Consider the following 26,737-nt stretch of genomic DNA (forward strand, 5'->3'; position numbering starts at 1 on the left):
AAGACTGGGAGCCCCCCGTGGGACAACCTGATCACCTTGTAACCTCCTCAGCGCTTAGAACAGTGCTTTGCACATAGTAAGCGCTTAGTAAATGCTATCATTAATAACAATGATGATAAAATAATAATAATAATTGTGGCATTTGTTAACACTTCCAGACACTGTTCTAACCACTGGGGTGGATACAAGCAAATCAGCTGGACAAAGTCCCTATCCCACATGGACAATCTTAATCCCCATTTTACAACTGAGGTAACGAGACACAGAGAAATTAAGTGACTTGGCCAAGGGCACACAGCACACAAGTGGCAGAACTGAGATTAGAACCCAGGACCATTTGACTCCAAGGCCCATGCTCTAACCATTAGGCCATGCTGCTTTTTGTGGAAGAGAAGTATTATAATCTACCCCTGTGCTTAGCACATAGTAAGTGCCTAACAAATACTATAATTATATTATATATAAATTATATTATATATAATATTTATATTATAGATGAATAATACGTATATATATGGAGAGAGAGACAGAGACAGAGAGGGGAGAGCGAGAGAGAGAGAGATTTAATTGTACATTTTCATTTATGCTATCCTGGCATATTCATGCTACCTCAGTGCTGCTTGCTCTCATTCTTGGTGAATTATTTTTCCAGTTCTGACTTCCTCCATTATATTGAAACCTCCTTGTGATTAGAGGATCAATCAATTGTATTTATTGAGCACCTACTGTGTACAGTGAGTCCTAAGTCCTAAGTCCTACAGTACTAAGTCCTTGGGAGAGTACAATTTAACAGCCTAGGTCATGCTTCTGTTGGTGGCCTTGTAGGTGATAAGTAAATACCACCGACTGATTTCTGAGGGTGTCACTTTGTTTATAGACGCCCACCTTACAATCTGTCCTCAAGGCTCTTGCTTGGATCCAGTACAGATTCAAGGAGCCTGAGGGAGAAGCAGCTGTATTTAGGTCCTTTAAGAAAAAGAAGAAGAAAAGAACCTTCTCTATGAACTCCGTACAGAATGTACCCAAGAAATGGAAGGAACAGGGAGGGGAAGGAATGGAAAAAAACAAGGGAGAGTGAATACCTCACAATAGCCCTACCTATTTTGTAATCCCTCTAAATCTCTCCTCATGAGTCATGCTGCTTCTCTTATCATTTGATTCTTCCTTGTTGATCACACAATCTCGTTTCTTGCTTCTCTACATTAAACTTGGATTCCTTCAGAGCCTGCCTTTCCACAGTTGCTCACTTTTCCCCCTTTTCTGTGATATTTGTTAAGTGCTTACTATGTGCCCGGCAGTATTCTAAGCACGGGGGTAGATGCAAGCTAATCAGGTTGGAATCGGTCCACGTCCCACATGGGGCTCACAGTCTTAGTCCCCATTTTTGAGGATGAGATATCTGAGATAACTGAGGCCCAGAAAAGTGAAGTGACTTGCTCAGGATCACACAGAAGACAAGCAGCAGAGCCGGGATCAGAAACCAGGCCCTTCGGACTCTCAGACCCGTGCCCTATCCACTAGGCCACACTGCTTCTCAGCCCAGAGAGGACAAGTGGTTTACCCACTGTCATACGGTAGAATAATGGCAGTAGGCCATGCTTCTTCTACGTGTATTTCACCACCTGTCTCCATGTTCTATCTTTCCAACCTGAAAGCCCTTCTAGCGTGAACCCAAACCTAGGAATCAGGAGCTCTGAATTCCAATCCCATTTCTCAAACTGGGTGGGTAGAACTATTACTGTGTGTTCATGGCAGGACACTTACCCTCTCTGTGCCTCAGGGTCAGGCTTTAACAGAAAGGAAATGATATACGAGGCTGGCACTCCCAGAGACGAGGTGCTGATTTAAGGCAAATAATTGTAGAGCAGTTGGGGAGGACGTCCCAATGACAGCATTAGCTCAATTATCCTACTACAGTAGCAGCATCCTTAAATTTCTCATAATTATGATGACATTTATTAAGTACTTACTGTCTGCTAAACATTTGATGCTGGATTATCAAATTGGACAAAGTCCTATCCTATTTGGAGCGCACAATCCATTTTAGACCGATTTTATGGGTGAGGAAACTGGTTAAGAGATACTAAGCGAATTGTCCAAGGTCAGGCATCAGATCAGTGTGTTACAGAACCCAGGTCTCAATCATATTTACTGAGCGCTTACTGGGTGCAAAGCAGTGTACTAAGTGCTTGAGAGAGTATGACCTAACAATGTAACAGACACATTCCCTGTCCATAATGAGATTTCAGTCTCCTGACTTCCAGCCTCGTGTCCTTCCACTAGACCGCACTATCTCTTCATCAATCGTATTTATTGAGCGCTTACTATGTGCAGAGCACTGTACTAAGCGCTTTATGTGTTCTCTTATGTGTTCACATAACTTCCTGTCATTTTATGGCCAGATATGCTCTCTCTAGCCTTCAGTTATCTTTCAGTAAACCCAAATGGTTGCTTTTCAAACATCACGTTAGAGAAACACTAACGAAGCCGAAGCAGCATGACATAGTAGATAGAGCACACGCCTGGGAGTCAGAAAGTCATGGGTTCTAATCCCAGCTCTGCCACTTGCTTGCTGTGTGACCCTGGCCAATTCACTTAACTTCTCTGTGCCTCAGTTACCACATCTTTAAATTGGGCTTGAGATCGTGAGACTCATGTGGGACAATGGGCTGTGTCCAACTCGATTTACTTGTATCCATCCCAGCGCTTAGTACAGTGCCAGCACTTAACAAATACCATAATTATTATTATTATCCCCTCTTTTGTATTTACCAAGCTGCTCCTCATCTCTCTAGTAATAATAGCGGTAGTTGTTGTTGTTTTATGCTGTCGAATAGTGTCTGACCCATAGCGATGCCATGGACACATCTCAGAGAAGCAGCGTGGCTCAGTGGAAAGAGCCCAGGCTTTGGAGTCAGAGGTCATGGGTTCAAATCCCAGTTCCACCAATTGTCAGCTGTGTGACTTTGGGCAAGTCGCTTCACTTCTCTGTGCCTCAGTTCCCTTATCTGTAAAATGGGGATTAAGACTGTGAGCCCCCCGTGGGACAACCTGATCACCTTGTAACCTCCCCAGCGCTTAGAACAGTGCTTTGCACATAGTAAGCACTTAACAAATACCATCATCATTATTATTATTACTATTATCTCTCCCAGAACATCCCAATTCCATCTGCAATTGTTCTGATAGTTTAGCCATAGGGTTTTCTTAGTAAAAATACAGAAGTGATTTACCACTGCCTCCTTCCACACAGTAATCGAGTCTCTGCCCTCGATTCTCTCCCGTGCTGCTGCTGCCCAGTACAGGTGAGTTTTGATGTAAAAGATTGCCTTCCACTCACTAGCCAGTGCCCATGCTAGGAATGGAATGGGTATGCCTCTGGTTGACTCTCCTTCCCGTAGTCGTGACTGGTAGAGGCTACTCCATATAAACTATAACTAATGCTGGGGGGTGTGGGGCTGGGCTCTGTGCTGAGTCTGCTTTCATTTGTACAAGCGCTTAGTACAGTGCTCTGCACACAGTAAGCGCTCAGTAAATATGACTGAGTGAATGAATGAATTTGCAAAGAGGCCCTGAAGTGCAGAGATGAAACTAAAAGTAGGAGTTGACAGTATCTGGGAGAACAGGGCAGTCAAACAGACTGCAAATGGAATACAAAGATTTGGACGTGGAGCCAGCTCCGAGGAGGAATCGATGATAATGATTATTATTATGATGACGATGATGATGAATATAATAGTTAATACTTGTTTAGTGCTTACTGTATGCCTCTCTTTGGGGCAAGTATCATATTATTAAGAGAAGCAGCGTGGCTCAGTGGAAAGAGCACGGGCTTTGGAGTCAGAGGTCAGAGGTCATGGGTTCGAATCCTGGCTCTGGCACATGTCTGCTGTGTGACCTTGGGCAAGTCACTTAACTTCTCTGAGCCTCAGTGACCTCATCTGTAAAATGGGGATTAAGACTGTGAGCCCCACGTGGGACAACCTGATCACCCTGTAACCTCCCCAGCGCTTAGAACAGTGCTTTATACATAGTAAGCGCTTAACAAATGCCATCATTATTATTATTATAGAGGACTGGAAACTCTCCAGGTGCGACCCTGAGAGGGGTAGTCGTTGTAGTAATAATGAAAACAGCATTTGACACCGTACAAGGCCCTTGGAAAGTCCTGAATGAACAAATGGCATGTTTCCTGTCCCCAAGGAGCTTACACTCTACTGGTGGAGACAAACATAAAAATATGGACAACTAGATTGGTCTCCTAGATCCACTTCTGTGTCTTCCAGGGATTCAGATGGGAGAAGAGGAATTTGACTCATTCTCCCTGTGGTTTCTGGGGTCCCTATAAGAGCAGGTGGGGAAGAGAAGGCAGAGGGAAGCCCTCCCTCTTCACGGAGGAGTACACAAAGCAAGAAGCTGTTCTCACGGGGTGGGAAAGATGAAAGGTGTCTGACATGGGACATGAGCAGTGTTGGACAGTAATGGCAGAGAGAGAAGAAAAGCAGGGAACTAGGCATACAGAATTTTTAGATTCCCCCAAACAGTGTTGAAAATGATGGCAGGGGGCTTCTTGACCATTCCTCTGCTTCCAGGTGGATTATTTCAAAACTGGACAAATTTTCATCAGTTCAAAGACTTCCAGAGGAGGAAAATCCACATCCTCCTTTCAGTCTCCCATTCCAATAGGAAACAGTCTATTACCACCCAGCAGTCCTCCCCAATGCCCAATCAAATCCTTCCTGCTATAAAGCCCATCTCTCCTATTCAATCAGAGATATTTATGGGGCACTTATTGTGTAGCAATTATTGTGTACAGAGCACTGTACTAAGGACTTGGGATGATGAATGATGGTATTTGTTAAACATTTGCTATGTGCCAAGCACTGTCCAGAGTACAACAGAGTTGGCATACACAATCCCTGCCCACAACTAGCTTACAGTCTAGAGGACAAGCTTACATCTGTTGGTTCTAAGACTGACCAAGAACAACGCACACTATAAAGGAGGTAAAGGAACACAGGGGAAGGATGGAAAATTGAAGAATTAAAATCGAAAAAGGGCCTGAAAATTGCAGTTAGGCTCCCAGAGGAACCACTTCACTAAGTGCTCGAGATAGGGTCACAGAGATTGAGGTAAACCATCCCCCTGGCCAAGAAGGTGGGAGACAGGTCACAAGTTCTGCTTGTCTCTTGTCCCTAGGACAAGAGCCATGGGGCCAAGTTGCCTTTCCTGAGTTGACCATCCTTTATGGGTTCAAATCCCGGCTCCGCCACATGTCTGCTGTGTGACTTTGGGCAAGTCACTTAACTTCTCTGTGCCTCAGTTCCCTCATCTGTAAAATGGGGATTAAGACTGTGAGCCCACGTGGGACAACCTGATCATCTTGTATCCCCCCAGTGCTTAGAACAGTGCTTTGCACATAGTAAGCACTTAACAAATACCATCATCATCCTTTACCCACCCTCCACCAGTCACACCACTCACAAAGCCATAATAATTCCTAATTGTGGTATTTGTTAAGTGCTTACCATGTGCCAGCACTGTACTAAACGCTGGGGTGGATTCAAGTAAATCGGGCTGGACAGAGTCCCTGTCCCACGTGAGGCTCACAGTCTTAATTCTTGTTTTACAGATGAGGTAACTGAGGCCCACAGAAGTGACTTGCCCAAGGTCACACAGCAGACAGGTGGCAGAACTGGGAGTAGGATCCAGGTCCTTCTGACTCCAGGCCCACACTCTTATGCACTAGGCCATCCCGCTTTGACAAACTGTTTTGACAGTTGTGGTAAGGATTTGCACTGAGTCATTCACACACTCAAACCAAAGGGGCAACAATATCTCTGTCTATTCATCAAAACCTAGCTCTTATGGTGACCAAGGTTAAAAGAACCTGTCTTCCACAGGGAGCAGCTTGATCTAGTGGATAGAGCAAGGGCCTGGGAATCAGAAGGACTTGGGTTCTAAACCCGGCTCTACCACTTGTCTGCTGTGTGACCTTGGGAATATCACTTAACTTCCCTGTGCCAGTTACCTTATCTGTAAAATGGGGATTGAGACTGTGAACCTCACGTGGGATACGGACTGTGTCTAAATTGATTATCTTGTATCTACCCTAGTGCTTCCCCCTCTCAGGATTGCACCTGGAGAGTTTCCTTTTAGACTGTGAGCCCACTGTTGGGTAGGGACTGTCTCTATATGTTGCCAACTTGTACTTCCCAAGCACTTAGTACAGTGCTCTGCACACAGTAAGTGCTCAATAAATATGATTGATTGATTGATTGAGAGTTTCCAGTACTCTACCAGTCTCAGCTGTGGGAAGGAGAATCAAGCAGAGGCATATCCATTCCATTCCTAGCTTGGGCAGTGGCTAGAAAGTAGAAAGCAATCCACTATAAGTCGAAACTCCCCTGTGCTGGACAGCAGAGGCACGGGAGAGAGTCGAGGGAGGAGACTCAAGTTGAATGTGCGGAAGGAGACAATGGTAAACCACTTCTGGATTTTTACCAAGAAAACTCTATGAACACACTACCAGAACAATTGCAAATGGAGGTGGGGTGTTCTGGGAGAGATGTGTCCATGGAGTTGCTACGGGTCAAAAATGATAGCATAAGCAAGACCTCAGGACTTAGATCAGTGCCCTGCACATAGTAAGTGTTTAAGAAATTCCATATTTTAAAAAAGACAATAAAAGTAATCTCAGCAGTGGGTTCCAGGAATAGCTTTATGAAAGGTGGGGAGAAGAAAGGACTTTCTCCTCTCCAAGGAGGATTTATTTGGACAGGAGAGCTTGTTTAGAATGAATTATGTTCCAACCCGAAAAGAAAAGGGAAGAAATTCGTAGTGCCATCTGCCTTAATTATGCCAAAAGAGGACCCCATTTCCAGGCTATAAGCATTCATTAAGAGAGAAGAACATGAAAAGTATGTTCTATTGGCACTCTGGTGCTGTCCTTATTTAACTGAGAGGAGCAGTATTGTTCTGTACCTAATCCCCAGTGAGCTGAGCGAAAAAGAGTAGCCAAGGCTGACCGCAACTTTTTAATTTGTCCCCTTTAAAAGCATCCTCTGCCTTCTCTCAGGTGAAGCTTAAAACTAGGGGACTAATATTGGGGGTACTTACTCTCACTTTCCCCTCCAAAGGTTAAAGGGCAGCACCCAAATCAAGACTCCTGAAGGAAGTAGCCTCCAGCTACTGCCAACTGGAGAAATGACTTCACATCACTGACTTTCACCTCCCTCTCTCCACCCAATCCTTGTTGGCATAGGGAGTGATGGGCTTCCTTGGCCCAGGTGACTCCGATTCTGGTGTGGGAGATGAGGAGGGAGTGGAAGACAAATACTCATTCTCCTTCACTGACATGTCAAATCAATTCTTCAATGGGACCAGGTGACACATGGTGTAATTGCTACTTATTGCAAACACTGGGCTTTTTTTAAAAAAAGCTGTGATTTAAATACACCAGGAGGTTATTCCCTTGATAGTTGCAGCCAATACCTTTATAAAACAATACATGTCTGTATCAGGCCTAGAATTCGGAGTCTGCCCTGGGCTTAGACATTCCCAGTTATCCTTAGTTTGCTACAATGGGCTCAGATTGAAGGATGGCTCTTCACTGTTTTGTGGACACAGGGTAACAGACAGGATAATAATGATGGTATTTATTAAGTGCTTACTATGTGCAAAGCACTGTTCTAAGTGCTGATCTAAGCTAAGCTAATAACTAATAACACTAAGGATTAGTGTGATCAGGTTGTCCCACATGGGGCTCACAGTCTTAATCCCTGTTTTACAGATGAGGTAACTAAGGATTAGTGTTATTGGGAAAAGAATAATCATAATAAATACTGTGCACTTGTCAACTGCTTATTACCTGCCAAGCACTGAATGAAGAGATAAAGTAGATGTAAGATAATAAGATCAGACATGGTCCCTGTTCCACATGGGGCTGACAGTCTAAGTAGGAGGGAAAACAGGTATTGACTCCCCAGGTTGCAAATAAGGAAGCCGAGACCCAGAGAAGTTAAGCAGCTTGCCCATGATCACACAGCAGACAAGAGGCAGAGCTGGGATTAGATACAGATGAGGTACCTGAGATCCAGAGAAGGCAAGTGACCTCCCCAAGGTCACACGGCAGACAAGTGCTGGAGTCAGGGTTATTCATTCATTCATTCAATCGTATTTATTGAGCTCTTACTGCATGCAGAGCACTATACTAAGTGCTTGGAAAGTACAGTTCGGCAACAGAGACAATCCCTGCCCAACAACGGGCTCACAGTCCAGAAGGAGGGACACAGACTATAAAAAAAAACAAGTAGACAGGTATCAATAGCATCAAAATAAATAAACAGAATTATAGATATACACACTTCATTAATAAAATTAAGAAAATAATAAATATGCACATATATTAATAATAATAATAATGTTCGTATTTGTTAAGCACTTACTATGTGGAAAGCACTGTTCTAAGCACTGGGGAGGATACAAGGTGATCAGGTTGTCCCATGTGGGGCTCACAGTCTTAATCCCCGTTTTACAGATGAGGTAACTGAGGCACAGAAAAGTCAAATGACTTGCCCAAAGTCACACAGCTGACAAGTGGCAGAGCTGGGATTTGAACCCATGTCCTCTGGCTCCCAAGCCCGTGCTCTTTCCATTGAGCCATGCTGCTTCTCAATATATACACAAGTGCTGTGGGGCAGGGAGGGGGAACCAGGATAATTGCCGACTTGTACTTCCCAAGCGCTTAGTACAGTGCTCTGCACACAGTAAGAGCTCAATAAATGCGATTGAATGAATGAATGATAAGTGCTTAGCACACTGCTCTGCACACAGTAAGCACTCAATAAATATGATTGAATGAATGAATGAATGAACCCTGGTCCTTCTGACCCCTAGGTTTGTACCCTCTCCAGGAAGCCACGTTGTATGTTGCCCTGTGTGTCCGGTGTCACTCATGTGATGTCATGTGTGTCCGTGGGTTGGAGATGCACAGATGCCGTCCGCCGGGTCTGGGGGCAGCAGGTGTTTGGTAGGGGTTGGAGGGAAGGATATCATTTGGAGAGAAGGAAGGGGTAAGACCATTCCAGGCAGTGCAGTTGGCTGGAGCCAATTTGTACTTCCCAAGCGTTTAGTACAGTGCTCTGCACATAGTAAGCGCTCAATAAATACGATTGATGATGATGATGATGGAGCAGTAGAGACAACAACACGCAGGTCTGACAGGCTGAATGTGGCTGGAAAAAAAAAACACAAATGCAAAATCCTGGCACCTTGTTTCTGATGCCATATCAAGCTTTTTGTATACAAAACAGAGGTGGAGGGATGGGAGCCCAGCCAGGACACAAAAGCAAGGCAAACACACACAAAGTACTTACTATGAAGGGGAAACAAAGGTTTGTTTTTTCTTTTCCCTCCAAATTTCCTCCTCCTAGTGGAGGTGAAGGCAGAGATAATAATGATGATGGTATTTGTTAAGTGCTTACAATGTACCAGGCACTACACTAAGAGGTGGGGTGGATCTGAGCAAATCGGGTTGGACACAGCCCCTGTCCCACATAGGGCTCACAGTCTCAATCCCCATTTTACAGATGAGGTAACTGAGGCTCAGAGAAGTGAAGTGACTTGCCCAAGATTACAGAGCAGAAAAGAGGCGGAGCAGGGATAAGAACCCATGACCTTCCCAGACTGAGCCCCCTCCTTCCTCTCCCCCTCCTCTCCTGCCTTACCTCCTTCCCCTCCCCACAGCACCTGTATATATGTATATATGTTTGTACGTATTTATTACTCTAGTTATTTATTTTATTTGTGCATATATATTCTATTTATTTTATTTTGTTAATATGTTTTGTTTTGTTCTCTGTCTCCCCCATCTAGACTGTGAGCCCACTGTTGAGTAGGGACCGTCTCTATATGTTGCCAACTTGTGCTTCCCAAGATCTTAGTACAGTGCCCTGCACACAGTAAGTGCTCAATAAATACGATTGAATGAATGAATGAATGAATGTTCTAACCACTACACCAGGTAAGAACGGGTGGCTATTTATTTGTCAACCTGCAGGCCAACCTCCTGGCTTTAGGCTCATCCTGTGATTTACCTGTCTTGATTGGCCTTCTCTGGTCAAAATTCTTTCCTTTTAAATGAATGGGAATGGGTGGAAGCAGAGAGAAGGGAGTAATAATAGAGCCTGGTAGAATACTAGGAGACTACAAGCAACATCCTGGGACTCTGAATCAATCAATGGTGATTACTGAGCACTTATTGTGGGCAGAGCACTGTACTATGCATTTAATAATAATAATGATGGCATGTATTAAGCGCTTACTATGTGCAAAGCACTGTTCTAAGCACTGGGGAGGTTACAAGGTGATCAGGTTGCCCCACAGGGGGCTCACAGTCTTAATCCTCATTATACAAATAAGGTAATTGAGGCACAGAGAAGTTAAATGACTTGCCCAAAGTCACACAGCAGACAATTGGCAGAGCTGGGATTTGAACCTCTGACTCCAAAGCCCAAGCTCTTTCCACTGAGCCAGGCTGGTAGACACGATTCCTGCCCTCAAGGAGCTTACATACAGCTCATGGTAGTGTGATAACGGTAATAACAATAATAATTATGGTATTTATTAAGTACTTATTATGTGCCAAGCGCTGTTCTAAACTCTGGGATAGAAACAAGGTAATCAAGTTGACCCACACGGGGCTCATGTTCTCAAAAGCCATTTTACAGATGAGGTAACTAAGGCCCAGAGAAGTTAAGTGACTTGCCCATGGTCACACAGAAGACAAGTGATGGAGGTCTGTTTAGAACCCATGACCTCTGGCTCCCGAGCCCATGTTCTTGCCACCAGACCACACTGCTTCTGATGGTGATTAGAGGGTCAAAACTTACAATGAGTTCCAGGGTATCTGGGTACATGCCATTGTTTATAGTGTGGGCAGGGAATGTCACTGTTTATTGTTTTCATTTCCCAAGCATTTAGTGCAGTGTACTGCACACAGTAAGTGTTCAATAAATATGACTGAACGAATAAATAACGGGCTCTTTTACAGGTAACTGTTGTCCCCTCTAGACTGTAAGCTCACTATGGGCAGGGAATATGTCTGTATTGTTGTTATATTGTACTCCCCCAAGCACTTAATACAGTGTTCTGCACAAAATAAGCACAGAATAAAGACGATTGACTGACCTACTGACTGACCCTAATAATTAATTCTTATTGATTAGTACTGGGAAATCCATGGGGAAGCACGGAATGTAGGATGATAGAATCAATTAATCAATTAATCAATGGTATATACTGAATGCTTAGTTAGTCATGGGTACATGATGCAGGATAGCAGAGCCTTAGGTAAGGTCACTGGAGTTGTCTTCCGTGCTAAATCTATTCTATTTATTTTATTTTGTTAATATGTTTGGCTTTGTTCTCTGTCTCCCCCTTCTAGACTGTGAGCCCACTGTTGGGTAGGGACTGTCTCTATATGCTGCCAACTTGTACTTCCCAAGCGCTTAGTACAGTGCTCTGCACACAGTAAGCGCTCAATAAATACGATTGATTTATTGATTGATTGATAAATCTACTGGATTCTCTCCTGCTCTAATTCTTCTCGCCCTCTTGACTGCCCTCCACACTGTAGACCACTCCCTTCTCTGGGAAACACTATCTAACCTTGGTCTTAATAAAAATCATAATGGATCTTATTCCATCTGTACTACCAATCAATCATATTTACTGAGCACTTACTATTAAGCTGCTATTTATTGAGTTGCTTAGAGAAGCAGCATGGCTCAGTGGAAAGAGCCCGGGCTTGGGAGTCAGAGGTCATGGGTTCTAATCCCAGCTCTGCCGCTTGTCACCTGTGTGATTTTAGGCAAGTCACTTCACTTCTCTGGGCCTCAGTTACCTCATCTGTAAAGTGGGGATTAAGACTGTGAGCCCCACGTGGGACAATCTGATCACCTTGTATCCCCCCAAGCGCTTAGAACAGTGCTTCACACATGGTAAGCATTTGACAAATACTATCATCATCATTATTATTATTATTATTACTATGTGCAGAGCACTACTCACTTACTCCAAGAGGCCTTCCCAGACCAAGCCCCCTATTTCCTCTCCTCCTCCCCATCCCCTCCGCTCTACCTCCTTCCCCTCCCCACAGCACCTGTATATATGCTTGTACAGATTTATTACTCTATTTTTTTACTTGTACATATTTACTATTCTATTCATTTTGTTAATGATGTGCAGTTAGCTTTAATTTTATTTGTTCTGATGACTTGAAACCTGTCCACATGTTTTGTTTTGTTCTCTTTCTCCTCCTTCTAGACTGTGAGTCCGTTGTTGGGTAGGGACCGTCTCTATATGTTGTCAACTTGTACTTCCCAAGCGCTTAGTACAGTGCTCTACACACAGTAAGAGCTCAATAAATATGATTGAATGAATAACACATTCAATAATAATAATAATAATAAAACAGAGTCGATAGACACTTTCCCTGCCCAAAGTGATCTTATAGTCTAGAGGGTGGAGACAGAGATTAATATAAATAAATAAATGTACATAAGGGCTGAGGGAGGGACGAATAAAGGGAGCAAATCCAAGTGAAAGGGCAACGTAGAAGGGAGTGGAAGAGGAGGAAATGAGAGCTTGATCAGGGAAAGCCTCTTGGAGGAGATGTGCCTTCAGTAAGGCTTTGAAGGTGGGGAGAGTGATCGTCTGTCGGATATGAAGAGGGAGGGTGTCCCAGGACATAGGTGAGGGGTCGATGGTGACATAGATGAGATCAAGGTACAGTGAGTAAATTGGCATTAAAGCAGCAAAGTGTGCAGGTTGGGTCATAGGAAGATTTTGGGTAGATAAGCTCAGGGGGGGAAAGATGATGGAGTGTTTCAAAACCTAGAGTGAGAAGTTTCTGTTTGATGCAAAAGTGAATGCAGAGGCAAATCCACCCACGGGAGGTTCTTGAGTGGCAAAGCATGGACTGAATGTTTTTGTAGAAAATGATCCAGGGAGCAGAGTGAAGAGTGGCATGGCATGTGGAGAGGCAGGAGGCAGGGAGGTCAGCAAGAAGGCTGAAGCAGTAATCAGGATAGGCACGTCTGCTAATTCTGCTGTATTGCATTCTTTCAGCTCTTAGTACAATGCTCTATTTTTATAAGTGCTCAATAAATACCACTGATTAATTGATGATGATAACTTCTGGAATCACTGTAGTAGGGAAAGGGCAGATTTTAGTGATGCTGTGAAGGTAGAACCAGCAGGATTTGTCTACATGTTTTGTCTTGTTGTCTGTCTCCCCCTTCTAGACTGTGAGCCCGTTGTTGGGTAGGGACCGTTTCCATATGTTGCCAAGCACTTGTACTTCCCAAGCACTTAGCACAGTGCTCTGCACACAGTAAGCACTCAATAAATACAACTGAATGAATGAATGAAAAGGATTTGGTGACACACTGAATGTCACATCTTCTCAAAGAGGCCTCCCCAATTAAGCCCTCTTATTCCCCTCACGTTCTCCCTTCTGCATCATCTACGTGCTTGGGTCTGTGACATTTGGACATTTGATATTTGCCCCACCGCAAACCCCACAGCATAAAGATGTCCATATCTTTAAATTGTATATTTTAAATTACTTATTCACATTAATGTCTGACTCCCCTCTAGTCTGAAGCTTATTATGGGCAGGGAACATGTCTGCTAATTCTGTCATACTCTCCCAAATGCTTAGTACAGCAGTGTGGCTCACTGGAAAGAGCCTGGGTTTGGGAGTCAGAGGATGTGAGTTCTAATTCCAGCTCTGCCGCTTTGGCTACTGTGTGACCCTGGGCAAGCCATTCACTTCTCTGAGCCTCAGTTCCCTCATCTGGAAAATGGGGATTTAAGACTGTGTGCCCCATGTGGGACAACCTGATTAGCTTGTATCCACCCCAGTGCTTAGAACAGTGCTTGGCACATAGTAAGAGCTTAACAAATACCATTATTATTATTATAGTGCTCTGCACATAGTAAATACTCAATAAATACCATTGATCAATTGATTGATATGTGGGTTGAATGAGAGAGAATTGAATGAGAGAGACGAGTTGAGGATAATACAACTTTGGCATTATCCTTGACTCCCCCGTCTCTTTCAAATTGTACAGTCTGTCATCACGTTTTCCACATTTGGTTTTTCTGCTACAACATTTCTAGAATTCACCCCTTCCTCTCCATCTAAATGGCCACCACGGGTATCCAGGTAATAATAATAATAATAATGGCATTTGTTAAGCGCTTATATGTGCCAAGCACTGTTCTAAACACTAGGGCAGATACAAGGTACTCAGGTTGTCCCACGTGGGGCTCACCGCCTTAATCCTCATTTTACAGGTGAGGTAACTGAGGCACAGAGAAGTTAAGCGACCTGCCCAAAGTCACACAGCTGACAAGTGGCAGAGCTGGGATTAGAATCCAAGTCCACTGACTCCCAAGCACATGCTCTTTCCACCAAGCCGCTCTGTGTCATATTCTGGCTTGACTAAAACATCAAGCTTCCTTGCCTATCTCCCAGACTCCAATTTCTTCCCTCTCCAGTCCATACTGTACTCTGCTGCCCAGATTGGCACATCTGTCGCAGAAAACCTTAAACAAAACACTCGCCCACTCCCTTCCGCCATCCCTCACCTCCTTTTTCACTTGCCCACTGCTTTTTCCCCACTGCTTTCAAGTATGTTCGTGCATCCCTAAGCGCTTAGTACAGTGTTTTACACACCGTAAGTGCTCAATAAACAAAACAATGAATCCCCTAGCCTAAAAAGAAAATCCTTGCCTTGACCCATGGCTCCCTCCATTTGGCGTTCCATCTCCATCCTATCAAGGGCCTGGGAATCAGAAGGTCATGGGTTCTAATCCTGGCTACACCACGTGTCTGCGATGTCACCTTGGGCAAGTCATTTCACTTCTCTGGACTTCAGTTACCTCATCTGTAAAACGGGGCTTAAGACTGTGAGTCCCACATGGGGCAACCTGACTACCTTGTATCTACCCCAGTGCTCAGCACAGTGCTTGGCACATAGTAAGCATTTAACAAATACCATAATGATTATTATTATCATTATTATTATTATTACTCTCCAAAGTCCTTGAGTGAGTAGTCTAGATCCACTGCCTCCACTTCCTCTCCCCTAACTTTCTATGACCCTCATCCAAACCACCTTCTACCCACTTTACTCAACAGAAACTTCCTTCTCTAAGATAATAATAATAATGATGGCATTTGTTAAGTGCTTACTATGTGCAAGGCTCTGTTCTAAGTGCTGGGGAGGATACAAGGTGATCAGGTTGTCCCACATGGGGCTCACAGCCTTAATCCCCCTTTACAGATGAGGTAACTGAGGCACAGAGAAGTGAAGTGACTTGCCCAAAGTCACACAGCTGACAATTGGTGGAGCAGGGATTTGAACCCATGACCTCTGACTCCAAAGCCTGGGCTCTTTCCACTGAACCACACTGTTTCCACCAATCACCAATGACCTCCTACTTGCCAAATTCAATGACCTCTATTCCACTCTAATCCTCCTCAACCTCTCAGCTGCTTTCAATAATAATAAAAATAATAATAATGATGGCATTTGTTATGCGCTTACTATGTGCAAAGCACTGTTCTAAGCGCTGGGGAGGATACAAGGTGATCAGGTTGTCCCACGTGCGGCTCACAGTCTTAATCCCCATTTTACAGATGAGGTAACTGAGGCCCAGAGAAGTGACTTGCCCAAAGCCACACAGCTGACAAGTGGCGGAGCCGGAATTTGAACCCATGACCTCTGACTCCAAAGCCCGGGCTCTTTCCACTGAGCCACGCTGCTTCAATAATAATAATGGTACTTATTTATTGACACTTACTGCATGTCAAGCACTGTTTTAAGCACTGGGACAGGCACAGGCTCATCAGGTTGGACACAGTCCCTGTCCCACATAGGGCTCAAAGTCTTAATCCCCAGTTTTGCAGATGGGAAAACTGAAGCACAGAGAAGTGAAGTGACCTCCCCAAGGTCTCACAGCAGATATGTAGGGAAGCCAGGATTAGAACTCAGGTGCTCTATCAGCTGGATGACCCCTTCTCCTGGAACAATTATCCAACCTTGGCTTCACTGACACTGTCCTCTCCTGGTTTTCCTCCTCTCTCTCTAACAGCTCCTTCTCAACCTCTCCTCTGTCTCCCACCCTCTAGCTGGGGCAGACCCTCAAGCCTCAGTTCAGAATTCTCTTCTACTCTCCTTATACACCTGTTCCTTTGGAGACCTCATTTGCTCTGTCAGTTTCAACTACCGTCTCTACCCTGATGATTTCCAAATCCCCCTCTCCAGCCCTGATCTCTCTCCTCGGCAGTCTAGCATTCATCCACTCATTCATTCATTCAATCATATATTTTGAGCACTTACTGTGTGCAGAGCACTGTTCTAAGTGTTTGGAAAGTAAAACCCAGCAGCAAAGAGAGACAATCCCCACTCAAAATGGGCTCAAACTCTAGAAGCGGGGAGACAGACATCAAGAGAAGTAAACAGGCATCAACAGCATCAATATCCCAGACTGAGCCCCCTCCTTCCTCTCCCCCTCCTCCCCCTCTCCATCCCCCCTGCCTTACCTCCTTCCCTTCCCCACAGCACCTGTATATATGTTTGTACATATTTATTACTCTATTTATTTATTTTACTCGTACATATTTATTCTATTTATTTTATTCTCTTTATATGTTTTGTTTTGTTCTCTATCTCCCCCTTCTAGACTGTGAGCCCACTGTTGGGTAGGGACCGTCTCTATATGTTGCCAAATTGTACTTCCCAAGCGCTTAGTACAGTGCTCTGCACACAGTAAGCGTTCAATAAATATGATTGAATGAACGAATATAAATTGAATTAAAGATATATATAAACACATCAGAACAAGTAAACAGGCATTAATATATATGAATAGAATTTTAGATATGTACATATATACACAAGTGCTGTGGAGCAGGGAGCATTTCTTACTGCTTTCAGGACATCTCTAGTTAGACTTTTCTAAAAAAAGTCAGTTCACATCTCTCCACACTTCAAGAACCTCCAGTGACTGACTATTCTCATCCAAATCAAACAGAAACTCCTTACCACTTAAAGCTTTACTCCTACTCTATCCTAATCCTCCTCGACCTCTCAGCTTCCTTAGACACTGTGGATCACCCCCTTTTCCTCAACACGCTATCCAATCTCGACTCACAGACTCCATCCTCTTCTGGTTCATTCATTCATTCAATCTCTTATCTCGCCAGCCATTCTTTCTCAGTCTCCTTCACAGACTCCCCCTCCCCCTCCCATCCCCTTACTGTAGGGGTTCCTCAAGGGTCAGTTCTTGGTCTCCTGTTCTCTATCTACACTCACTCCCATTCATTCATTCACTCCCACAGCTTCAACTATCATCTCTATGCAGATGACACCCAAATCTACATCTCCGCCCCTGCTCTCTCCCCCTCCCTTAAGGATTGTATCTCCTCCTGCCTTCAGGACATCTCCATCTGGATGTCCGCCCACCATCTAAAACTCAATATGTCCAAGACTGAACTTCTTATCTTCCGTCTCAAACCCTGTCCTCTCCTTGACTTTCCTGTCACTGTAGATGGCACTACCATCCTTCCCGTCTCACAACCCCACGACCTTGGTGTCATCCTCAACTCTGCTCTCTCGTTCACCCCACACATCCAATCCATCACCTAAACCTGATGGTCTCAACTCCACAACATCGCCAAGATCCGCCCTTTCCTCTCCACGCAAACCGCTACCTTGCTGGTACAATCTCTCATCCTATCCCGACTGGATTACTGCATCAGCCTCCTCTCTGATCTCTCATCCTCCTGTCTCTCCCCACTTCAGTCTATACTTCACTCTGCTGCCTGGATTATTTTTGTACAGAAACGCTCTGTGCATGTTACTCCCTTCCTTGAAAATCTCCAGTGGTTGCCTGTCAACCTACGAATCAAGCAAAAACTCCTCACTCTCGGCTTCAAGGCTGTCCATCCCCTCACCCCCTCTTACCTCACCTCCCTTCTCTCCTTCTCCAGCTCAGCCCGCACCCTCCGCTCCTCTGCAGCTAACCTCCTCACTGTGCCTCGTTCTCACCTGTTCCGCCATCGAAACCGAGCCCACGTCCTTCTCCTGGCCTGGAATTAATTAATTCATTCATTCAATCGTATTTATTGAGCACTTACTGTGTGCAGAGCACTGTACTAAGCGCTTGGGAAGTACAAGTTGGCAACATATAGAGACGGTCCTTACCCAACAACGGACTCACAGTCTAGAAGTGCCCTCCCTCCACACATCCATCAAGCTAGCTCTCTTCCTCCCTTCAAAGCCTTACTGAGAACTCACCTCCTCCAGGAGCCTTCCCAGGCGGACCCCCTTTTTCCACTCCTCCTCCCCTCCTCCCAACCTCCTTCCCCTCCCCAGCACTTGTATATATTTGTACAGATTTATTACTCTTTTTATTTTACTTGTACATATTTACTCTTCCCAAGTGCTTAGTACAGTGCTCTGCACACAGTAAGTGCTCAATAAATATGATTGAATGAATATAGCTATAATTCTATTTGTTCTGACGATTTTGACACCTGTCTACATGTTTTGTTGTCTGTCTCCCCCTTCTAGATTGTGAGCCCGTTGTTGGGTAGGGACTGTATATGTTGCCGACTTGTACTTCCCAAGTGCTTAGTACAGTGCTCTGCATACAGTAAGCACTCAATAAATACGATTGAATGAATGAATGAATTAAAGCATTAAACATTTAAGCACTCAATCGGCTCTCCCTCGCCTACCTCACTTCACTGTTTAATAATAATAATAATAATAATAATAATAATAATAATGGCATTTATTAAGCGCTTACTATGTGTAAAGCACTGTTCTAAGAGCTGGGGAGGTTACAAGGTGATCAGGTTGTCCCACGGGGGGCTCACAGTCTTAATCCCCATTTTACAGATGAGGTAACTGAAGCCCAGAGAAGTGAAGTGACTTGCCCAAAGTCACACAGCTGACAATTGGCAGAGCTGAGATTTGAACCCATGACCTCTGACTCCAAAGCCCGGGCTCTTTCCACTGAGCCATGCTGCTTCTCAATTTACACTTTGCTCCACTAACACCAACTGCTTGTTGTACTGTCACCTCGTCTGTCTTGCCTCCAACCCCTTGTCCACATCCTCCCTCTGGCCTGGAACTTCCTTTCATTCATTCATTCGTATTTATTGAGCACTTACTGTGTGCAGGGCACTGTACTAAGCGCTTGGGAAGTACAAATCGGCAACATGTAGAGACGGTCCCTACCCAACAATGGGCTCACAGTCTACAAGGGGGAGACAGACAAAAAAAAAACAACAAAAACAAACAAACTTGCCAAGGCTCACAGTCTTAATCCCCATTTTACAGATGAGGAAACTGAGGCACAGAGAATAATAATAATTATGGCATTTATTAATCAATTGTATTTATTGAGTGCTTACTGTGTGCAGAGCACTGTACTAAGCGCTTATTAAGCACTTCTATGTGCAAGGCACTGTTCTAAGGCACTGTTCTCCCCCTTCTAAGTGCTGGGGAGGTTACAAGGTGATCAGGTTGTCCCTCGGGGGGGTGGGGGGGGTCCCAGTCTTCATCCCCATTTTCCAGATGAGGTAACTGAGGCCCAGAGAAGTGAAGTGACTTGCCCAAAGTCACACAGCTGACAATTGGAGGAGCCGGGATTTGAACCCATGACCTCTGACTCCAAAGCCCGGGCTCCTCCAAGCTCTTGGTACAGTGCTCTGCACACGACTGTCTACAATAACAGAATTAGCAGAAATAATAACAATAATGTTAAGCGCTTACTATGTGCCAAGCACTGTCCTAAGCGCTGGGGTAGATACAAGGTAATCAGGTTGTCCCACGTTTGGCTCACAGCCTTAATCCCCATTTTCCATTTTCTCTCTTAAGACAGACCACCACTCCCCCTACTTTCATGGGGATTAAATGCTACTTTCTCCTTCCTTGATTGTGAGTCCCATGTGGGACAGGCACTGGGTCAAACCTGATAATCTTGTATCTACACCAGAACTTAGAACAGCGCTTAGCACATAGTAAGTGCACCTGTGATCTTCTCACAAGGTAACCCTGCTTCACCTCTGCACCTGGTACTCACTTTATCCCATCCCTCTACAAACAGTACTTTCACCCATATCTTTATACTCTGCTGCTTCCCCCAGCTCTGATTTATTTCGTCTATCAACACTCATAGACTACAAGCTCCTAGTGGGCAGGGATTGTGTCTGCCAACTTAATTGTCCTCTCAAATGCTTAATACTCTGCTCTGCACCAAATTAGTGTTCAATAAATACCACTGATTATCTGTTCATGTACAGTGGGAATTCAGTAGGAACATCACTACCGCTATTACAACTGATAAGTGTTGTTCTGATAACCTCTTTACCCCTTTCACCTGTAATCATTTTCCAATATTGGGTCACACAATGCAGCGCTGGTTAATATTCAGCACTCATAAAAAAATCCCCAAAGGCAATTCTTAAAACCCATGTAGATGAACTCCTTCCAGAAATGTGAATCCAGAGATAATGCATGGCATTAAGGAAATCAAGAAAACCTGAGGAGAAAACCTTTTAGACTGTGAGCCCACTGTTGGGTAGGGACTGTCTCTATACGTTGCCAAATTGTACTTCCCAAGCGCTTAGTACATTGCTCTGCACACAGTAAGCGCTCAATAAATACGATTGATGATGATGATGAGAAAAATCGATCCATCAATCAAGTTCTTTGCGGGTATGTGGGCTTGTGTCTACCAATTCTGTTATATTGTACTTTCCCAAGTGCTTAGTACAGCGCTCTGGACAGAGAAACCGCCAATTGATACCATATATTAATTGACTCATTCATTCATTCATTTTCTGGGCTTCAGTTCCCTCATCTGTAAAATGGGGATTAAGATGTGAGCCCCCCCGTGGGACAACCTGATCACCTTGTAACCTCCCCAGTGCTTAGAATCAATCAATCAATCGTATTTATTGAGTGCTTACTATGTGCAGAGCACTGTACTAAGCGCTTGGGAAGTACAAATTGGCAACATATAGAGACAGTCCCTACCCAACAGTGGGCTCACAGTCTAAAAGAACAGTGCTTTGAACATAGTAAGCGCTTTACAAATACCATTATTATTATTATTATTGACAGCATTTACTGTGAGCAGAGCTCTGTACTAAACACTTGGGAGAGTACAATACAACAGAATAGGTGGGCACGTTCTCTGCCCTAGAGAAAATAGAAAAGAAAGGGAGCAGATGTTTCAGACTAACCCAAGGAGTGAGGAAGAGAACAGAAATAATCTGTTGAAAGAGCTCTGTGGTTCTCAATTAGATAAGAGATGGAACTCAAAAAGTGCTCTTTCTCTTTGATTTATATAGGCAGGTGTCTCTGTGTGTGTGTATTAATATGTTATAAGATGTTGTCAAGAATAAGATGAACCTGTCTTTGAAACCATGACTTAGATTTTTGTTCTACTCTTACAATTGGACTTACCCAGGACCAATTTCCACCTGTAGGAAGAAAAAAATTCTCCTCCCTAGAGCTTATTTTCTCCATCACTGGAAAGTTATTTTCACAGGGCGAGTGAACTCATGTCAGATGTTACTCACTGATTTGTTCATTTAAATATCAGTAGTAATAGCAGTGTTGCTTAGTGGAAAGAGCAAAGCACGGCCTTGGGAGTCAGAGGTTGTGGGTTCTAATCCCGGATCTGCCACTTGTCAGCTGTGTGACTTCAGGCAAATCACTTAACTTTTCTGTGCCTCAGTTACCTCATCTGTAAAATGGGGATGAAGACTGTGAGCCCCACATGGAACAACCTGATTACCTTGTATCTAACCCAGTGCTTAGAACAGTGCTTGGCACATAGTAAGCGCTTAACAAATACCACCATTAATATTATTATAATTAGTAGTAGTAGCAGTAATAGTATTCATTGAGCACCCACTTGGTTCGGTGCACTATAATAGTTGCTTGGGAAGTACAAAATAAAGGACTAATACATTCCTTTCCCACAAGGAGCTTACACTGCAATGGGAGAAACAACATAAAAAATACGCAGAAATAGAGTGGTCAAAATAAGTCATGTGTGTGTGTGTTTGTGAACAAATGTGGTATTTGTTAAGTGCTACGTGCCAGACACTGTACTAAGCACAAGGATAGATACAAGTTTACCAGGTTGGACACAGTCCCTGTCCCACATGGAGCTCATAGTCTTAATCCCCATTTCAAAGATCTGGTAAGTGAGGCCCAGAGAAGTGAAGTGACTTGCCCAAGGTCAAACAGCAGACAAGTGGCAGAGCCGAGATTAGAAACCATGACCCTCTAATTATAATAATAATTATTATTATTATAGAATTAGAGAAGCATCATGGCTCAGTGGAAAAAACCTGGGCTTGGGAATCAGAGGTCATGGGTTCTAATCCCGACTCTGCCACTTGTCAGTTGTGTGACTTTGGGCAAGTCACTTAATTTCTCTGTGCTTCAGTTCCCTCATCTGTAAAATGGGGATTAAGACTGTGAGCTCCACGTGGGACAACCTTGATTACTTTGTATCGCCCCCCCCCCCGCCCCCAGCGCTTAGAACAGTGCTTGGCACATAGTAAGTGCTTAACAAATACCAACATTATTATTATTATTATGGTATTTGTTAAACACTTACTGCATGCTAAGCACTATTCTAAACTGTGCTCTATTCACTAGGCCATCCATTTATACGTCTAGGTCAGAGCATCTTTAGGAGTAAGGGGAACTGAAACTAGTGCAAAGAAAATAAAAGAAAAGAGAGAAAAGCTGAGAAAGGTAACAACTGCCTTCCTTCCCACCACCAAGGGACCCTGCTCCCGGCATGTTCTGTGTACGCCAGCCCGGGAATAACAGCTGCTGTTGTACGGTCTTGTCATCTCCCACCCCGGTGGGAGAAGGAAAAACACCCACAACCTGAGACTTCCAAAATCCCCTGGGAAAAGTGGTGGCTTAAGTGGTGACCTAAACTCTGAGCCCCACAGAGCCAAAAACTCTATTCCTCTGGCCCACATCATCCTGCTGAATTTCTTTGTATTCTGTTGTTGGTCTGTGTTGTGTTTTAATGTTACAACATTCATGTTGTGTCTGTCTCCAGACTCTCAACCTCGGCTTCACTGACATTACCCTCTCCTGGTTCTCCTCCTATCTCTCTGGCTGCTTATTCTCAGTCTCTTTCACTGGCTCCTCCTCTGTGTCCCACCCCCTAACTGTGAGGGTCTCAAATTCAGTTCTGGGTCCCCTTCTATTGTCCATATACACCCACTCCCTTGGGGAACTCATTCACTCCCATGGCTGTATCCGGATGACTCCCCCATCTACATTTCTGGCCCTGATCTCTCTCCCTCTCTGCAGTCTTGCATTTCCTTCTGCCCTCAAGAAATCTCTACTTAGATGAACTGCTGTCACTTCAAACTTAACATGTCCAAAACAGAACTCCTTGTCTTTCCAATTAAACCCTGTCTACCCCCTGATTTTCCTATCACTAGACAGCACCACCATCCTTCCTGCCTCACAAGTCCATAACCTTGACACCTCTCTCTCACTCAACCCTCATATTCAATCTACCACTAAATCCTGTCAGTTCAACTTTCACAACATCACTAAAATCTGCCCTTTCCTCCCCATAATAATAATAATAATAATGGTATTTGTTAAGTGCTTACTACGTGCAAAGCACTGTACTAAGCACTGGGGGGATTCAAGGTGATCAGGTTGTCCCACGTGGGGCTCACGGTCTTAATCCCCATTTTACAGATGAGGTAACAGACACAGAGAAGTTAAATGACTTGCCCAAAGTCACACAGCTGACAATAGGAGGAGCTGGGATTTGAACCCGTGACCTCTGACTCCAAAGCCCGGGGTCCTTCCACTGAGCCACGCTGCTTCCCAATTGCTACCATCTTAATCCAAGCACTTATCCTATCCTGCCTTGATTACTGCATCAGCCTCTTGGCTGATCTCCCTGAGAACTGTCTCTCCCCACTCCAGTCCATACTTTGCTCTGCTGCCCGGATCATTTTTCAACAAAAATATTCAGTCCATATTTCCCCACTCAAGAACGTCCAGTGGTTGTCCATCCACCTCTGCATCAAACAGAAATTCCTTACCAACAACTTTAAAGCACTCGTCACCTTACCCCCTCCTACTTCAGCTCGCTACTCAACTACTACAACCAAGCCCGTACAGTTTGCTCTATTGCCAACCTACTCCTTGTACTTCAGTTTTGTCTATCTTGCTGCCAACCTGTCATCCATGCTGTGCCTCTGGCCTTAATTGCCTTCCCTTTTCATGTCTGCTGGACAATCAGTCTTCCACCTTCAAAGCCTTATTAAAGGCACACCAACAACAGGCTTTCCCTAAGCCCTCCGTTCCTCTTCCCCCACTCCCTTCTGCATCACCCTGACTTGCTCCCTTTATCCCCCTCCCAGCCCCAGAACACTTATGTACATATCCATAATATATTTACATAAATATCCATCTTCCCCTCTAGACGGTAAGCTTATTATGGACAGGGAATGTACCTGTTATGCTGTTGTGTTGTACTCTCCCAAGCGCTTAGTACTTAGCACTTGTCTCCCCTTTCTAGCCTGTGAGCTCGTTGTTGGGTAGGGACCGTCTCTATCTGTTGCCGACTTGTACTTCCCAAGCACTTAGTACAGTGCTCGGCACACAGTAAGTGCTCAATAAATACAATTGAATGAATGAATGAATAGTACAGTGCTCAGCACGCAGGAAGCATTTAATACTATTACAACAACGGCTATTAGTACTGCCGAGCTTTCCGACAGAATCCTTTCCAAAAAGGAAGAATAAGACTTCATAAATAGAAATAGAGTTTCCAGGCTTCAAAGAATCTTGAGACATCATCTAGATAGAATTCCAATTATCTCCACAGAGAATTCCTATAAGGGTAACAGGATCATCACTATAATAATAATTGTGGTAGTTGTTAATAGCTTATTATGTGCCAAGCACTATTCTAAATGCTAGGTTAGATGCAAGATAATCAGGTTGGACACAGTCCCTGACCCAAATGGAACTCACGGTTTAACTAGTTCCTTGTTCATCCCTTCATCAACAAGGATGTTCTGCGAAAGCATTTCCTTCTTATGGAAAAATAATTTTGGTATTCAGAACCTCTGCTGCTTGGAAAGGCACAACCCAAGGTCAATGCCAGACCGAGATTCTGTCAGTCTTCTCCCAGCTTCTCCCACCATTCCCAAAAGCCTAGTAGAAGCAGCATGGCTTAATGGAAAGAGCACGACCCTGGAAGTCAGAGGATCTGGGTTAGAATTCCGCCTCTGTCTTTTGCTTACTGTGTGACCCTGGCACGTGACTTAACTTTCCTGTGCCTCACTTTCCTCATCGGTAAATGGGGATTAAGACTGGGAGCCCCAAGTGGGACAACCTGATTACCTTGCATCTACCCCAGCGTTTAGAACAGTGCTGCTGCACATAGTAAGCGCTTAACAAATGCCATTATTAGTAGTAGTAGTAAAACTGGTATTCAATTTTGTCCCTCTTCCTCAGGATGTGAGCCCCCTGTGGGGCAGGGATCGTGTCCAATCTGATTGATTTGTAACTACACATTTACTTCAATCAATCTATCAATCGTATTAATTGAGCGCTTAGTGTGTGCAGAGCACTGTACTAAGCGCTTGGGAAGTACAAGTTGGCAACCTATAGAGATGGTCCCTACCCAACAGTGGGCTCTAAGAAGAGTGCTTAGTGTGTGTAGAGCACTGAATAAATACCTTGATGATACTCCAGCACTTAAAATGGTGCTTGACACACAGTAAATGCTTAATACCATGAAAACTCCCTCCCAGGCACATCTAATAATAATAATAATAATTACAGTACTTAAGTGCTTACTATGTAACAGGTGCTGTGCTGAGTGCTGGGGTGGATACAAGCAAATTGAGTTGAACATAGTCCCTGTTCCACGTAGGGCTCACAGTCTCAATCCCCATTTTACAGATGAGGGAACTGAGAATTGAAGTGACTTGCCCAAGGCCACACAGCATACAAGGGGCAGAGCCAGGATTAGAACCCCTTCTGATGCCCAGGCCGGTGCTTTATCCACTATGTCATTCTAGTGTTGTCCTCAACTCAGTTCTTTCAACCTACTTATTTAATCTGTCACCAAATCGTATCAGTTCTATCTTCACAGCATCACTAAAATATGGCTTTTCCTTTCCAACCAAACTGCTACTACATTAACCCAGACACTTATCCTATCCTGCCTTGATCACTGCATCTGCCTCATCGTTGACCTACCTGCCTCTTGTTTCTGTCAGAGAAGCAGTGTGACTTGGTGGAAAGAGCCCGGGCTTTGGAGTCAGAGGTCACGGGTTCAAATCCCTGCTCCGCCAATCATCATCTGTGTGACTTTGGGCAAAGTCACTTAACTTCTCTGTGCCTCAGTTCCCTCATCTGTAAAATGGGGATTGACTGTGAGCCCTCTGTGGGACAACCTGATCACCTTGTAACCTCCCCAGCGGTTAGAACAGTGCTTTGCACATAGTAAGCACTTAATAAATGTCATCATTATTATTATTATGATTATTCTTTCCGCTCCAGTCCATACTTCACTCTGCTGCCCAGACCATTTTTCTACAAAACCATTCAGTCCATGTTTCCCC

This window comes from Tachyglossus aculeatus, chromosome 1, assembly GCF_015852505.1.
Source record: "Tachyglossus aculeatus isolate mTacAcu1 chromosome 1, mTacAcu1.pri, whole genome shotgun sequence".
Taxonomy (NCBI): domain Eukaryota; kingdom Metazoa; phylum Chordata; class Mammalia; order Monotremata; family Tachyglossidae; genus Tachyglossus; species Tachyglossus aculeatus.